Raw genomic sequence first — 17,693 nt, 5'->3', positions numbered from 1 at the left:
AATGTGAGAGGACATAGATGAAGATGAAATGGGACATATGATCCTGCGTGAAGAGTTTGACAGAGCACTGAAAGACCTAATTCGAAACAAGGCCCCGGGAGTACACAACATTTCACTAAAACTACTGATACCTTTGGGAGAGCCAGCTATGTCAAAACCCTACCATATGGTGAGCAACATGTATGAGAAGTGAAATTCCCTCAGGCTTCAAGAAGAAAATAATAATTCCAATCCCAAAGAAAGCAGGTGTTGATGAGTGTGAAAATTACCCGACTATCAATTTAATAAGTCATGGCTGCAAAATACTAACACGAATTTTTTACAGACGAATGGAAAAATTTGTAGAAGCCGACCTCGAGGAAGGTCAGTTTGGATTCTGTAGAAGTGGTGGAACACGTGAGGCAATACTGACTCTACGACTTATCTTAGAAAATAGATTAAGGAAAGACAAACCTATGTTTTTAGCATTTGTTGACTTAGATAAAGCTTTTGACAATGTTGACTGGAATATTCTCTTTCAAATTTTGAAGGTGGCAGGGGTCAAATACAGGGAAAGGCTATTTACAATTTGTAGAGAAACCAGATGGCAGTTATAAGAGTCGAGGGGCATGCGACAATGGTTGGGAAGGGAGTGAGACAGGGTTGTAGCCTACCCCCATGTTATTCAATCTATATATTGAACAAGCTGTAAAGGAAAGAATAGAAAAATTTGGAGTAGGAATTAAAATTCATAGAGAAGAAATGAAAGCTTTGAGATTTGCTGATGACATTGTAATTCTGTCAGAGACAGTAAAGGACCTGGAAGAGAAGTTGAATGGAATTGACAGTGTCTTGAAACGAGGTTATACGATGAACATCAATAAAAACAAACAAGGGTAGTTGAATGTAGTCACATTAAATCAGGTGATGCTGTGGGAATTAGATTAGGAAATGGGACACTTAAAGTAGTAGATGAGTTTTGTTATTCTGGGGCAAAGTAACTGATGATGGTCAAAATAGAGAGGATATAAAATGTAGACTGGCAGTGGCAAGGAAAGCATTTCTGAAGAAGAGAAATTTGTTGACATTGAGTATAGATATGTGTCAGGAAGTCTTTTCTGAAAGTATTTGTATGGATTGTAGCCATGTATGGAAGTGAAACTGGACAATAAATAGTTTAGGCAAGAAGAAATAGAAGCTTTCGAAGTGTGGTGCTACAGAAGAATGCTGAAGATTAGATCATGTAAAATGAGGAGCTACTGAACAGACTTGGGGAGAAGAGGAATTTGTGGCACAACTGGAATAGAAGAAGGGATTGGTTATTAGAACATGCTCTGAAGGATCAAGGGATCACTCATTTAGTAGGGCAGTGTGGAGGTTAGAATTCATAGAGGGAGACCAAGAGATGAATACACTAAGCAAATTCAGGAAGATATACGTTGCAGTAGGTACTTGGAGATGAAGCTTGCACAGAATAGAGTAACATGGGGAGCTGCATCAAACCAGTCAGTGGACTGAAGACCACAACAACAACAACAACATTTACTGGACCTTTTTTTTTTATTCTTTTGGTCTATACCACCACTACCGAAAGTTGCCTGCCTTATAGCAACAACACTGCTGATATGCATGTATTCCACTGTCAGAGGTATCAGAACAATTTTTGCCTATAACTTTCAACTCATTCTCTCTGGACTAGGGTCTCTTACCTCAAATTGGTACATTTACCCTTCTCCATCATCTCTGGAGATTTGTAACATGATCACAGAATCACACTGTATGTAAATATGTGTTCATTAAGAGGGAAGCAAGATACGATTAAAACAGTGTAAAACTATATTTAGTGGTGGCAACATGTTTTCTTATTAAAATGTTGTCACAAATATGAAGCAGTACAATAAATTGTCAATGTTGCAAAATAATGTTTTAAGCAGAACTATTTCCTGTTTCTTGTATATAATGAAAATGGTTTATCAGTATGTACAACACCAGTTCCATAATTCCTATCACCCTGTACACCAATAGAAAAGGTGCGATACGCTATAATGTCTCTGTCATAGTAAGATTCCAATCCTTCTAGTGCTTTATCACTGCCTCGTACTACAGCAAGTGTTAACCATGAATTACCAGGAACAAGTTCGGTGGTCGTACATGAAAAATTAATCTTGCATCCAACAAATGTGATTGGACCAGTGAGTAGCTCCTCTTGAGAAACATTATTAGGCACAAAACTGAAAGTGTCCACTGTCTTGTACACTGGTAGTCTGCTCCTCCTGTATCTTCTACGACGATACGGCTGTGTGCTTCGTGCGGCTGCCTCGAGTCGAATGAGCATGCTGCTGCCTCAGAACAGGATGTACTTCCTGTCCCCCACCAGGCACGCACAGCGCCAACGCGCCTTATCAGTCCCGATTGCGCAATACCGAGTTGGATTTTCCAGCAACATGGGCCTAGTAAATCTAGGGCCCGTGTTGCCCGGCTGCCTCGCTCAGCGACTAAGTCCCACTCAAGGTCACACGCCTTACACAGCAGCATAAGGCAAACACACACAGCCATGTATCTTCTACGACGATACGGCATGGCTGTGTGCTTCGTGCGGCTGCCTCGAGTCGAATGAGCATGCTGCTGCCTCAGAACAGGATGTACTTCCTGTCCCCCACCAGGCACGCACAGCGCCAACGCGCCTTATCAGTCCCGATTGCGCAATACCGAGTTTGATTTTCCAGCAACACGGGCCTAGTAAATCTAGGGCCCGTGTTGCCCGGCTGCCTCGCTCAGCGACTAAGTCCCACTCAAGGTCACACGCCTTACACAGCAGCATAAGGCAAACACACACAGCCATGAAATATAAATAACCCACCCACCTCCCCAGGGGTCGTAACCCCTGCAACCCACAGAAGAGACAGATGCTTCAGTAGCTGGATTAGTGTTTTTATTTTAAAAAAAAAAAAAATTTCACGGGATAGATAAGGATGGTTCTCTTTATTAAGAATGATAGTATACAGTAATATCACCTTGTACTTTAATATAATTTGATAAAGTACGACCACCGAACTTGTTCCTGGTAATTCATGGTTAACACTTGCTGTAGTACGAGGCAGTGATAAAGCACTAGAAGGATTGGAATCTTACTATGACAGAGACATTATAGCGTATCGCACCTTTTCTATTGGTGTACAGGGTGATAGGAACTATGGAACTGGTGTTGTACATACTGATAAACCATTTTCATTATATACAAGAAACAGGAGACGTGTTAATGCTAACGAAAGAGTGAATGTTTGGGCCAAGATTGATGGTACTTTATCAAATTATATTAAAGTACAAGGTGATATTACTGTATACTATCATTCTTAATAAAGAGAACCATCCTTATCTATCCCGTGAAATTTTTTTTTTTTTTTTAAATAAAAACACTAATCCAGCTACTGAAGCATCTGTCTCTTCTGTGGGTTGCAGGGGTTACGACCCCTGGGGAGGTGGGTGGGTTATTTATATTTCATGGCTGTGTGTGTTTGCCTTATGCTGCTGTGTAAGGCGTGTGACCTTGAGTGGGACTTAGTCGCTGAGCGAGGCAGCCGGGCAACACGGGCCCTAGATTTACTAGGCCCGTGTTGCTGGAAAATCAAACTCGGTATTGCGCAATCGGGACTGATAAGGCGCGTTGGCGCTGTGCGTGCCTGGTGGGGGACAGGAAGTACATCCTGTTCTGAGGCAGCAGCATGCTCATTCGACTCGAGGCAGCCGCACGAAGCACACAGCCATGCCGTATCGTCGTAGAAGATACAGGAGGAGCAGACTACCAGTGTACAAGACAGTGGACACTTTCAGTTTTGTGCCTAATAATGTTTCTCAAGAGGAGCTACTCACTGGTCCAATCACATTTGTTGGATGCAAGATTAATTTTTCATGTACGACCACCGAACTTGTTCCTGGTAATTCATGGTTAACACTTGCTGTAGTACGAGGCAGTGATAAAGCACTAGAAGGATTGGAATCTTACTATGACAGAGACATTATAGCGTATCGCACCTTTTCTATTGGTGTACAGGGTGATAGGAACTATGGAACTGGTGTTGTACATACTGATAAACCATTTTCATTATATACAAGAAACAGGAGACGTTTTAATGCTAACGAAAGAGTGAATGTTTGGGCCAAGATTGATGGTACTTTATCAAATTATATTAAAGTACAAGGTGATATTACTGTATACTATGGTACGGCATGGCTGTGTGATTCGTGCGGCTGCCTCGAGTCGACTGAGCATGCTGCTGCCTCAGAACAGGATGTACTTCCTGTCCCCCACCAGGCGCGCACAGCGCCAGTGCGCCTTATGAGTCCCGATTGCGCAACGCACAGTTTGATTTTCCAACAACACGGGCCTAGTAAATCTAGGGCCCGTGTTGCCCGGCTGCCTCGCTCAGCGACTAAGTCCCACTCAAGGTCACACGCCTTACACAGCAGCATAAGGCAAACACACACAGCCATGAAATATAAATAATTTATATTTCATGGCTGTGTGTGTTTGCCTTATGCTGCTGTGTAAGGCGTGTGACCTTGAGTGGGACTTAGTCGCTGAGCGAGGCAGCCGGGCAACACGGGCCCTAGATTTACTAGGCCCGTGTTGCTGGAAAATCAAACTCGGTATTGCGCAATCGGGACTGATAAGGCGCGTTGGCGCTGTGCGCGCCTGGTGGGGGACAGGAAGTCAAAGAAAGAAGCACTGTGAATATATTTTGTGAAGTGGACAACTTATGGTCAGTATAGATGTCTGGTTCCTGAGAGGAAACCGGCCACATAATCTGTGAATTTAATTTATGGGTGGTTTGTAGCAAACTAGTATATTAAACAAGTTTTCTTATTCCAGAAGCGTTAAACCAAATTATCTTAACTGAAGAGCGGTTATAGCAGTACTTCTGCCAAATACATACCAGTAATATAATGTGCATCAGATGAATGCAGAAAGAAGTAAGCATAAGCTCCCAGTTTTTAATACATTCATAAAATTTAATTTTTCTGTGGCATTTTCAAATTTCTGTTTACAAAACATGTAGAAGCTACTAAACTCTTAATTTAGAATGTTCATTTTCCAGTCTTGCACAATATTCAAGTACTATTTTTTGGTCCATTGCCTAGGCTGATAAATTTGAGATTTAAAGTAAAATACTATAACTTAAAATGACAAAAAGGTCTCCTGCATAAACACTATTTCAACTGGGCAGTGTAAAGTTTTATTGCATAATTCAATATATTTCACCTTGATATGTAAATGAGAAAAGTATGACATTCATCATGTTCCCTGTAAATTAGTTTTCTGAACATTCACTAAGATTGATAGATTACATATTTATGGAAAATACATGCACACTAACATGTAATAATACATGGTTATATCAGTCATTAGTAACTGGTTAGCTTTAACGCATCCCATGAATGTATGAATTTCACCACAAAGAATAAAAATGGATGCAGCTGCTGTCCTGAATAGTAATTTGTGGCATCCTTGAACAGATAGAACAGCCTCTTCTGAGACATATTTTACACTGCATCAAAGAGGGTGCAGGGTAACCAGCAGAATTGATGTTTTTACAGTGTATGGTTTGAAGGAAGTAGAGCAGCTCCAAGATGAGGTTGAGGATAAGTCTTTCGATATATTATGGCAATATTAGATTCTCCAACTATTCCTTGGCACCTTACTTCTCCCCTCAAATATTGTTTAGTATGGAAATCATAGTAAATAATCATTTTCCTTCTTAGTTTTTTACATCATTCATTACTTCATCCAAATAGTGAAAGTGATTACACTGTTAAATTACAAGTCCTTTCATGATAAATACATACTCACTGAGTGACCTATTTACACTTCCAGAGTGACACACACACTCTCTCTCTCTCTCTCTCTCTCTCTCTCTCTATCTCTCTCTCTTTACTATCATGGAGTTCACATTGTCCATTCATTTCAGCTACATGGTTTATTAGACTGCAGGTGCAGACCATTTTTAACATCTGTTTCTCCCATTTCAATGCCTTCTGGTACACTAATTTTTTGCGTTGTGCTATTAGTCAACCAAAAATCTATAAAGTGTTGTACTCAAGATATTTTATGTTTATGCCAACACTCAAGTCTTGGAAATTAATTTATTAAAACCATCAATATCATAATTTGCAGAACAAACATTTTCAGCTGTATATCCCAGTAGCCATATGCTTTTACTATATCAGTCTTACTCATTAGTCTTATTGAAAAAATGACAGTGTGAAATTTTTGGCACAATTTAAAACCAACCAACAAAGTCTGGAAATAGTCTGTCAGGGAAATTATTTCTTTGAAGTGTCAGAAATGGGAAAACACTCACATGAAAGGAGCAAAGCACTCCAGATATGGTAGAGTAGTGCAGCAGGTAATTAATTATTGTATAATGATTGCTTACTGGAGATCAGTTTTGATTTTGGTTCAGAAAATAAACCGAGCTCACAAACTTACTACATTGATAATATTAAATTTGGACTGACTGAATGAAGTTCAGTGTTGATCTAAATTAACATGAAAGATGCTTGGCAACACGTGGATAAAAGAGGAGTAGCAACTACACACAAAAATGTGAGTTTCATTGAGGTCCTGCAGCGCCATGGCCAGCCCTGGGTTAATACTGCTGTGAGCCATGTTAACTCTGAGTTGAGCAGGTTACTGCTGACTAAAATGAATTCTCATATGAGTGCAGTGCCCATTGCTACAATTGGGAGATGAGGTTATAATAGACATGGCCTGCACCTGAGTAGGAGAGGGAAAGATAGGTTGGCTGCACTTCTTTCAGGAAATGTAAGGGGGGGGGGGGGGGGGGGGGCATCACCACACAGTGCAAAATCCCTGTGGTTACAGGTGTCAAGAGGGGCAACTTCTTTAGGTTAGAATCAAGTTTCAGGCACCCTGTTTTGATAGAAGTCACTATAATAGAAGAGCCCCACAAGAATGCACAGAAAAGTAAGGTTAGCTCATCCCACCAAAATATTAGAAGATTGAGTAATAAGGTGGAAGAACTTCTTGCCTGCTTGCAAAATTTAAAGGAAAAGATAGACACCCTGTGCCTGTCTCAGCACCACATAACCACAGGCTTACATAAGTTACATATAAAAGATTACAGTCTAGCAGCTTACTCGTGCAGAACTAATATGGGAAGGGAACGAGTTGTTGCATTTATTAAAGACAAAACATAAGTTCAAAAGCATTGACACAAGTAGACATTGTAGTGATCAGCACATAGAAGTGTGTGCTTGTGAATTAATGCTGAAAAACAATTCATTTTTAATTGTAACAGTATATAGATCCCCACTGGGAAATTTTGAATTATTTATGGGGAACTTGGATTCCTTGTTGCGCTGTCTGTCAGACATCAGCAAGCAGTTAATAGCCTGTGGTGACTTCAATGTACGAGGCTGGTTTGAAAAGCTCTTGGAATCAACACGGGAGGCCAGCGCTAGCGCAACGAGTTGTTCATGTGATATTCATTGGACTGTTGCCTGTAAATACATGCCACATCAGTGATCTTGGAAGAGAGCTGTGGCGGTGATGTGGCTCTGTTGTTGTTCCCGAGTAGTGATTTGCGAAGATGGAAAAAATTGAGATTCGAGCATGATTATGTACTTAGTAAAGAAAGGTATGAAAGCAAAGGACATTGATGTTGATTTCCAGAATACACTGGGGGACTCTGCTTCTTCATATTCAACTGTTGCCAAGTGGACAAATGAAGTTAAATTTGGTATGGAGAACTTAGATGATGATCCTGATCAGTGGTCGGTCAAGATATGTCATTACTCCAGAAATCACTGCAAAAGTGCACAAAATGATAATGGAGGATCACCAGTTGAAAGTATGTGAAATTGCTCACCCTTGGCAGATATCATCTGAAAGGGTATGTCACATTTTAATTGAAAAATTATCTGCAAGATGGGTGCTGAGACTCTTGATGCTGGATCAAAAATGCATGAGAATGGACTTCTTCGAACAATGTTTGGCCCGTTTTAGGAGAAACGAACAAGATTTTTTTGCACCGGTTTGTGAGCATGGGTGAAACTTGGGTACCCCAGAGACAAAACAAGTCAAAGCTGTGAAAACATGCTGAAACTAAAGAAAGCAAAGACAATTCCGTCGGTAGGAAAGGTCGTGGTATTAGTGTTGTGGGATGTGAAGGGATTCTGTTTGTAGATTATCTTCCCACTGGTCAAACAATTACTGGAGAATACTATGCTAACCTCCTGAACAAATGGCAACAAAAGATATGCAAAAAAAGGCCAGGTTTAGCAAGGAAGAAAGTCTTCTTCCATCAAGACAGTATGTGCCCACACACGTGCTGTCGCCATAGCAAAATCACACGAATTGAGGTATGAATTGTTGCCACATCCATCTTACTCACCTGATATGGTTCTGTCAGACTTCCATCTCTTCCCAAATCCAAACATTTTTCTTTGTGGACAAAGATTCAGTTCAAACAAAGAATTGATAGCTGGAGTTGACACTATTTTGCAGGCCTGGAGGAAACTCATTTTCGAGGTGGGATCGAGGAGCGGTAACATCGTTGGACCAACTGCATTAATCTACAAGGAGGCTACATTGAAAAATAAAAAAGTTTCAGTAATGTAAGTACTTTTTTCTATTCCATCCCGAGAACTTTTCACACCACCGTCATAGATTTTCTAAAGGATTCTGATAAAAAAATTATCTGGAACACTTATTTGGGTCCTACAATTTGCTCTCAGGGTCGGTCCCTAGTTGATAAGGTTTTCTTTGATGAGGCACAAAGCAACAAAATAACTGTTTACTCCCTAACAAATGCTTTCTCTGATCATGATGCACAGTTAGTCAGGATAAATGACATGGTGCCTTACAGTGGAAGTCAGTCAGAATCATTAATGACTACAGGGCAAATGTTTTGAAAGAGTAGGTTACAAGAAACAGCCTGAGATGAAATTTATAAAGAACCAAATACCAATACAAAATTTCATCTATTCCATGATAAATTCATATCATTATTTGAAAATAGCTTTCTGCGTAAGCTAATCAGAAGGGATATTAAACAGCCATGTAAAAAACCATGGATCACTAAGGAGATTAAAGTATCTTGTGAAAGGAAAAGGGAAATGTATCTTTTGGCAAGAATAAGTAGAGACCTTGCAGTATTTGCGCACTACAAAAATTACTAAGAAATATTATTAACAAATCAAGAAACATGCACATAATGTAAGAAATCAGTACGTCTGACAACAGAGCTGAGACAATATGGAAAAGAGTGAAGCAAGAGACAGGACAACAACCAACCACAGAAGAGGATAACATTACTATTGAATTGAATGGAAGAGTTATAAATGACAAATCACAAGTAGCAAATGTATTTAATAATCATTTCTTAAACATAGTAGAAAATATAGGGGCCAACTGTTCAAGAGAAAGATGACAGCAATATGTTGAAGAAGTAACTCTCATAAAATTACATCATATGAATGTACCACCAACTTCTTGCGAAATTAAGATGGTCATACATTTTCTTAAAAATAAAAGTTCTTCTGGTTTTGATGGTGTTTCCAATAGAGCACTAAAGATTGGTTCCCACATAACAACTCCAGTATTGTCCGAAATACGCACTGCATCACTAACTCAAGGCGTTTTTCCAAAGAGACTAAAATATGTCGTCGTTAAACCCCTCTTTAAGAAAGGTGATAAGAGAAATGTCAGTAACTACCGACCTGCTGGCATCATTTTCCAAAATTTTTGAGAAGGTGATGTATTCTAGAATAGTATCTCTCCTTGGCAACAATAGTATTCTCAGTAAATCATAGTTTGGGTTTCAGAAGGGTTGCTCTACTGAGAATGCCATTTACATGTTCACACACCAGATAGTACAAGTATTAAATAACAAAATAGCACCGGTAGGTATTTTCTGTGCCCCATCCAAGGCATTTGATTGTGTGACTCATAGTATACTCCTAGATAAATTGAAGTTTTATGGGATTGATGGTATAGCCATCCAATGGATCATGTCATATCTAACCCAAAGAATGCAGAAAGTTGTACTCAGTAGAAATTCAACCAACAGAATCCAGGGACATAATTCTGACTGGGGAGAAATCACATATGGAGTTCCTCAAGGCTCAGTCTTAGATCCACTACTGTTTCTCATATATGTAAATAATCTACCGTCTCATGTACAACAAGGAGAATTAGTTCATTTTGCAGATGACATCAGTATTGCAATCACTCCCAGTATACACACAGAAATAAAAGAAATGGTGACCAAAGTTCTCAAAAGTATCATTGGTTGGTTTTCTGCAGGTGGTCTCACCCTGAATTTCACAAAGACACAACATACTCAGTTCTGGACTTCAAGGGGTACTGAACCAGTGCTAAGTGTAACACATGGTGATAAAATAATACATAGAGTGGAAAATTCAAAATTCTTCGGTATCCATATTGATGAGAATTTAAATTGGAAAAAAACACATTTTGGAATTCCTAAAACAACTTAGTTCAGCCAAATTTGCAATTAGAATCATATCAAATGTTGGGGAGAGAGAAATCAGAAAGTTGAGATCTACATCTACATGATTACTCTGCAATTCACATTTAAGTGCTTGGCAGAGGGTTCATCGAACAACAATCATACTATCTCTCTACCATTCCACTCCCGAACAGCGCGCGGGAAAAACAAACACTTAAACCTTTCTGTTCGAGCTCTGATTTCTCTTATTTTATTTTGATGATCATTCCTACTTATGTAGGTTGGGCTCAACAAAATATTTTCGCATTCGGAAGAGAAAGTTGGTGACTGAAATTTCGTAAATAGATCTTGCCGTGAAGAAAAACGTCTTTGCTTTAATGACTTCCATCCCAACTCGTGTATCATATCTGCCACACTCTCTCCCTTATTCCGTGATAATACAAAACGAGCTGCCCTTTTTTGCACCCTTTCGATGTCCTCTGTCAATCCCACCAGGTAAGGACCCACACTGCGCAGCAATATTCTAACAGAAGACGAACGAGTGTAGTATAAGCTGTCTCTTTAGTGGACTTGTTGGATCTTCTAAGTGTCCTGCCAATGAAATGCAACCTTTGGCTCGCCTTCCCCACAATATTATCTATGTGGTCTTTCCAACTGAAGATGTTTGTAATTTTAACACCCAGGTACTTAGTTGAATTGACAGCCTTGAGAATTGTACTATTTATCGAGTAATCGAATTCTGACGGATTTCTTTTGGAACTCATGTGGATCACCTCACACTTTTTGTTATTTAGCGTCAACTGCCACCTGCCACACCATACAGCAATCTTTTCTAAATCGCTTTGCAACTGATACTGGTCTTCAGATGACCTTACTAGACGGTAAATTACAGCATCATCTGCGAACAACCTAAGAGAACTGCTCAGATTGTCACCCAGGTCATTTATATAGATCAGGAACAGCAGAGGTTCCAGGACGCTTCCCTGGGGAACACCTGATATCACTTCAGTTTTACTCGATGATTTGCTGTCTATTACTACGAACTGCGACCTTCCTGACAGGAAATCACGAATCCAGTCGCACAACTGAGACGATACCCCATAGGCCTGCAGCTTGATTAGAAGTCGCTTGTGAGGAACGGTGTCAAAAGCTTTCTGGAAATCTAGAAATACGGAATCAACTTGAGATCCCCTGTCGATAGCGGCCATTACTTCGTGCGAATAAAGAGCTAGCTGCGTTGCACAAGAATGATGTTTTCTGAAACCATGCTGATTACGTATCAATAGATCGTTCCCTTCGAGGTGATTCATAATGTTTGAATACAGTATATGCTCCAAAACCCTACTGCAAACGGACGTCAATGATATAGGTCTGTAGTTCGATGGATTACTCCTACTACCCTTCTTAAACACTGGTGCGACCTGCGCAATTTTCCTATCTGTAGGTACAGATCTGTTGGTGAGCAAGCGGTTGTATATGATTGCTAAGTAGGGAGCTATTGCATCAGCATAATCTGAAAGGAACCCAATCGGTATACAATCTGGACCTGAAGACTTGCCCGTATCAAGCGATTTGAGTTGCTTCACAACCGCTAAGGTATCTACTTCTAAGAAACTCATGCTAGCAGCTGTTTGTGTTTCAAATTCTGGAATATTCCATTCGTCTTCCCTGGTGAAGGAATTTCGGGAAACTGCGTTCAATAACTCCGCTTTAGCGGCACAGTCGTCGGTAACAGTACCATTGCCACCATGCAGCGAAGGCATTAACTGCATATTGCCGCTTGTGTACTTTACATACGACTAGAATTTCTTCGGATTTTCTACCAAATTTCGAGACAGTGATTCGTTGTGAAACCTATTAAAGGCATCTCGCATTGAAGTCCATGCCAAATTTCGCACGTCTGTAAATTTTAGCCAATCTTCTGAACTTCGCATGCTTTTGCCGTTGCCTCTGCAACAGCGTTTGGACCTGTTTTGTGTACCACAGGGGATCTGTTCCATCTCTTACCAATTTATGAGGTATGAATCTCTCAATTGCTGTTTCTACTATATCTTTGAATTTGAGCCACATCTCGTCTACATTTGCATAGTCAGTTCGGAAGGAATGGAGATTGTCTCTTAGGAAGGCTTCTAGTGACACTTTATCAAAATTATTTTGCGTTTGTTTCTGGTGGATTTGGAAGAAACGGTATTGAGCCTAGCTACAACGACCTTGTGATCACTAATCCCTGTATCAGTCATGATGCTCTCTATTAGCTCTGGATTGTTTGCGGCTAAAAGGTCAAGTGTGTTTTCGCAACCATTTACAATTCGCGTGGGTTCGTGGACTAACTGCTCGAAATAATTTTCGGAGAAAGCATTTAGGACAATCTCGGAAGGTGTTTTCTGCCTACCACCGGTTTTGAACAAGTATTTTTGCCAACATATCGAGGGAAGGTTGAAGTCCCCACCAACTATAACCGTATGAGTGGGGTATTTATTTGTTACGAGACTCAAATTTTCTCTGAACTGTTCAGCAACTATATCATCGGAATCTGGGGGTCGGTAGAAAGAGCTAATTATTAATTTAGTTCGGCTGTTAAGTATAACCTCCACCCATACCAATTCGCACAGAGTATCTACTTCGACTTCACTACAAGATAAACCTCTACTGACAGACACAAACACTCCACCACCAATTCTGCCTAATCTATCTTTCCTGAACACCGTCTGAGACTTCGTAAAAATTTCTGCAGAACTTATTTCAGGCTTTAGCCAGCTCTCTGTACCTATAACGATTTCAGCTTCAGTGCTTTCTATTAGCGCTTGAAGCTCAGGGACTTTCCCAACACAACTACAATTCCGACTGTTCCTTGATCCAAGCATGTCCTGTATTCGCCATGCACCCTTTGAGATTGCAGCCCACTCCGTACTTTCCCAAGGCCATCTAACCTAAAAAACTGCCCAGTCCACGCCACACAGCCTCCACTACCCATGTAGCTACCAGCTGAGTGTAGTGAACTCCTGACCTATTCAGCGGAATCCGAAACCCCACCACCCTATGGCACAAGTCAAGGAATCTGCAGCCAACACGGTCGCAAAACCGTCTGAGCCTCTGATTCAGACCCTCCACCTGGCTCTGCACCAAAGGTCCGCAGTGGGTTCTGTCAACGATGCTGCAGATGGTGAGCTCTGCCTTCATCTCGTAAGCAAGACCGCAGCCTTCACCAAATCAGATAGCCGCTGGAATCCAGAGAGAATTTCCTCAGATCCAAAGCGACACACATAATTAGTGCTGACATGTGCCACCTTCTGCAGCTGGCTGCACCCTGTGCTCTTCATGGCATCCGGAATGACCCTTTCCACATCAGGAATGACTCCACCCGGAATGCACGTGGAGTGCACACTGGATTAACATTGGAGCATATTTTCATTCAGTAATGTCATATGGAATACTGTTCTGGGGTAACTCATCTTTAAGAAAGAAGGTCTTCGTTGCCCAAACGTGCTGTAAGAAAATATGTGGTGCTCACCCGCGATCATCATATAGTCATTTGTTTAAGGAGTTGAGCATTCTGACCACTGCTTTACAGCATATTTATCCCCTCATGAAGTTTCTTCAAAGCTAAGTTGTACAGAATACTAGTAAATAATCCTTTCTACACAGTAGACAAATTTTTTGAAACTGAAAATACTGTCTTTCAACACTGTATCTAGCGGATGGCCTTATGTAATCCAAACTAAATTGTATTTAGTAATTAATGTTAAAAATGTAAGTTATCTTGATGTTGTCTATTGCTTTATGAGCTGAACGACAATAAAATTTGATTGATTGATTGATTGATTTGTTGTAAATAATCCACTACAGTTTAAATGAACAATGAGGTACATAATTACAGCACTAGAAGAAGAAATGACATTCATTACTCAATATTAAGGTTGCCTTTAGCACAGAAAAGGGTGTACAATGCTGCAACAAAAATTTTTGACCACTTACCCAGTGATATAAAATATCTAACAGACACCAAGGTAAAATTTGAAAATAAATTGAAAAAGTTTTTCCTTGACAACTCCTTGTACTCCATAGAAGAATTTCTATGTTTGTAATGTATAAAAGGTGGTGGGTAGGAATTACTAACTCGATCTTTATATCTTGTTTTCATTTCGGGAAGGGGGGGGGGGGGGGCAGTTGAATGTAAAATGACTCGTTCCACATCGTGACGATTTATCATGCAAAATGAACTATGTAACATGAAAGTAACTAGCTATATCAGGTATCACTTCGATTACAGATATCAAGTGTACAATCTGTATTACTGAAGGTTTAGTGGAGGAAAATAAGCAGAAGAAACTTCTTAAAGGAACTTCTCCACATCCAGAAAACAATGAAAGCCAGATATCCATAAATAAATGAAAAAGAAAAAAACAATATAATTCTCAGCACTTAATGCTGCTTAGTCTAGGAGCCCAAAACGTTTAGGAAAGCAGCATGTGGCATATTCGTGTGGTGTGGTATTAAAACAAATTGCTGTCATAATTTTCATTATAAGCATAACATAGAGAATACGTCATTTGGCAGTTGATAATTCTCAGCCACCTAACTGGGATGGCTGATTTGACTGCAAACATAAACTGAGTTGAGTGTGATGAAAAGATACACAATGCAGATCATTGACCACGAGATTGGATGGTTTTCTACATGGAGGAAAGTTTCAATAACTCATTGGTTTTAAAGCTATTTGCATTGCCTGCTTAGGTAGTGCTGTCAACAATGTAATGATTGATTAGACTACCACACTGTTGTACTGGGCGTGTTCATTTCGGAAGTGGTTGAAACTACCCCTTTGTTATGCCTGAAATGTGCCTATGACTGCTTCCTAAGATTGGAAGGATTTATATTTAACAATACATTTGAAATGATAAAAGTCACTATCAAAATGTAGTTCATTAATTCATGGGACAAGCAAATGGCCCCTAATCCAACTCATATGCAGATTCACAGCACTCACTCCATCATCAAAATTATGTTCTGAAGAGTTACACTGACTAACTGACTGATACTTAATATAAAGTCTTCCAATATCTAATAATATCAACGGTCACTTTGTTAAAAATATAAATGTGACATAAAGTCGTGCAGGAGACAGGCGACCATTATTATAATAATCAGTAGTTCTGCATTCAGGCTGACAGGGTCTTAATGGTACAAGTCAAACACCAGCCATAGAATGATTAAATCGCTCATACGATGCGTTTTGGTATTTATCCATCATCAGGTATCCAGGAGCGATTTCTGCATGTAGGTTTCATGGTGTTTCAAGTTGTATGTGAAACAAACGTTCGCTACATTGTTAATGTTTGAACACTCATGTGGCCCTAACAGTGGCAACAGACGCAATATCCCGAGATATTATTCCCGTTATAACTTCCAATTTCTTACAAATATATTGACAAAACTTTTTCCACAATTATAGAAGCACTTCCTCCATATCCCAAATTAGCATAACCATTCTGTTACTGGGGCCACACGCCAACCATCATCATTGGCTGCTCGTATCAGACTGAGCCGCTTCTTCCACTTCTGCCCAATTCCACACCCACCTTATTCACCTGATCTTGCACTTCCAAATTTTCACATTTTCTGCTCTCTATTGAACAACCTTCAAGGAACTCCCTTTCCAGATGAAAATGGACTCCAAACATGGCTCAACAAGTTCTTCACCTCAAAACCAAGTGATTTCTACAGTAACGGAATCAAAACGTTGGCAGAGTGTCATAAATAATGGAGGAGGAATGGTGATAAAGGTCTCTTTTATGAGTATCTGTTGTGTTTATTAAACTTACGAAAAAATGCTACAAACTTATGCACAAACCTAATACTTTTAAACTTTTTCACATTGATTACAACTGGCCTCCATGAATTCATATAGGAGCAGTTGCTGTATGCACTGGTTACTAACTGCACTAATATTCTTTCAGACTAATCTTAACAAATTGAAAAGAAATATATTGAACTGTTAACTACTATAGTCGAGTTGGCATAAGTTGAGCCCTGACAGCCAACAATGCTGTTGCCAGCTTCCAACTACAAAGTGGCAATAGCAGTCTATAGTGCTCCAACAACACTGAGGCATTGCTATAGAGGCGTTTACAAAATTGCATAACATGCCTGGTTGCAGTAGACGTCCGAAGCTGCTGTCCCCAGCCCACTGCAACTGTCAAGGAACTCATTACTGCAACTTTACTATGCTTTAAGATTAACATTTACAGAAGGCAAATTTCTGAGTTGATTTTCGTGCTAATCTAAGATCACTTGATGTGTGCAACCAGTTCTAAGAGGACAATGGGGATGTAGTGAAAAACATTTGAAGGCTTCATTAAGAAGCTGAGTTTAACTTACAGGATCAGTAGAAAACTGAATTAGTAGAATAATTTGTGACTTTTAAGTAATTGTTGAACAAGTGACAATAAACACTTTTCTTATCAAAATAGAGGTGTTTTATAACAACAATAGTGATCCATTAGATTTTGGAGGTGCAGCCAAAAAAATTATATTTCTGTTATTTTGACCTTTCAGCATTTTCATCTGTTCTTTTTAAATACAGGGCCATATCAATGTGTATGTGGTCATAATAGAGGGAAACATTCCACATGGGAAAAATATATCTAAAAACAAAGATGATGTGACTTACCAAACGAAAGCACTGGCAGGTCGATAGACACACAAACAAACACAAACATACACACAAAATTCAAGCTTTCGCAACCAATGGTTGCTTCATCAGGAAAGAGGGAAGGAGAGGGAAAGACGAAAGGATGTGGGTTTTAAGGGAGAGGGTAAGGAGTCATTCCAATCCTGGGAGCAGAAAGACTTACCTTAGGGGGTCCTTTTTTCCCCCTAAGGTAAGTCTTTCTGCTCCCGGGATTGGAATGACTCCTTACCCTCTCCCTTAAAACCCACATCCTTTCGTCTTTCCCTCTCCTTCCCTCTTTCCTGATGAAGCAACCGTTGGTTGCGAAAGCTTGAATTTTGTGTGTATGTTTGTGTGTCTATCGACCTGCCAGCACTTTCGTTTGGTAAGTCACATCATCTTTGTTTTTAGATGTATGTGGTCATAGATACACAGAGGGCAGAGGGTGTTCAGTGGGAAAGAAATGAGTATGCAGAAGCCCTTTTCTTAGTATTCTCTCTCGTGAGAACAGTGAAGCAAGTAATACTTAACTCCAATCGCAAAGTGTTGTC

Source organism: Schistocerca americana, chromosome 8 (genome assembly GCF_021461395.2).
Source record: "Schistocerca americana isolate TAMUIC-IGC-003095 chromosome 8, iqSchAmer2.1, whole genome shotgun sequence".
NCBI classification, from domain to species: Eukaryota; Metazoa; Arthropoda; class Insecta; order Orthoptera; family Acrididae; genus Schistocerca; species Schistocerca americana.
This window is presented reverse-complemented; position numbering follows the sequence as displayed.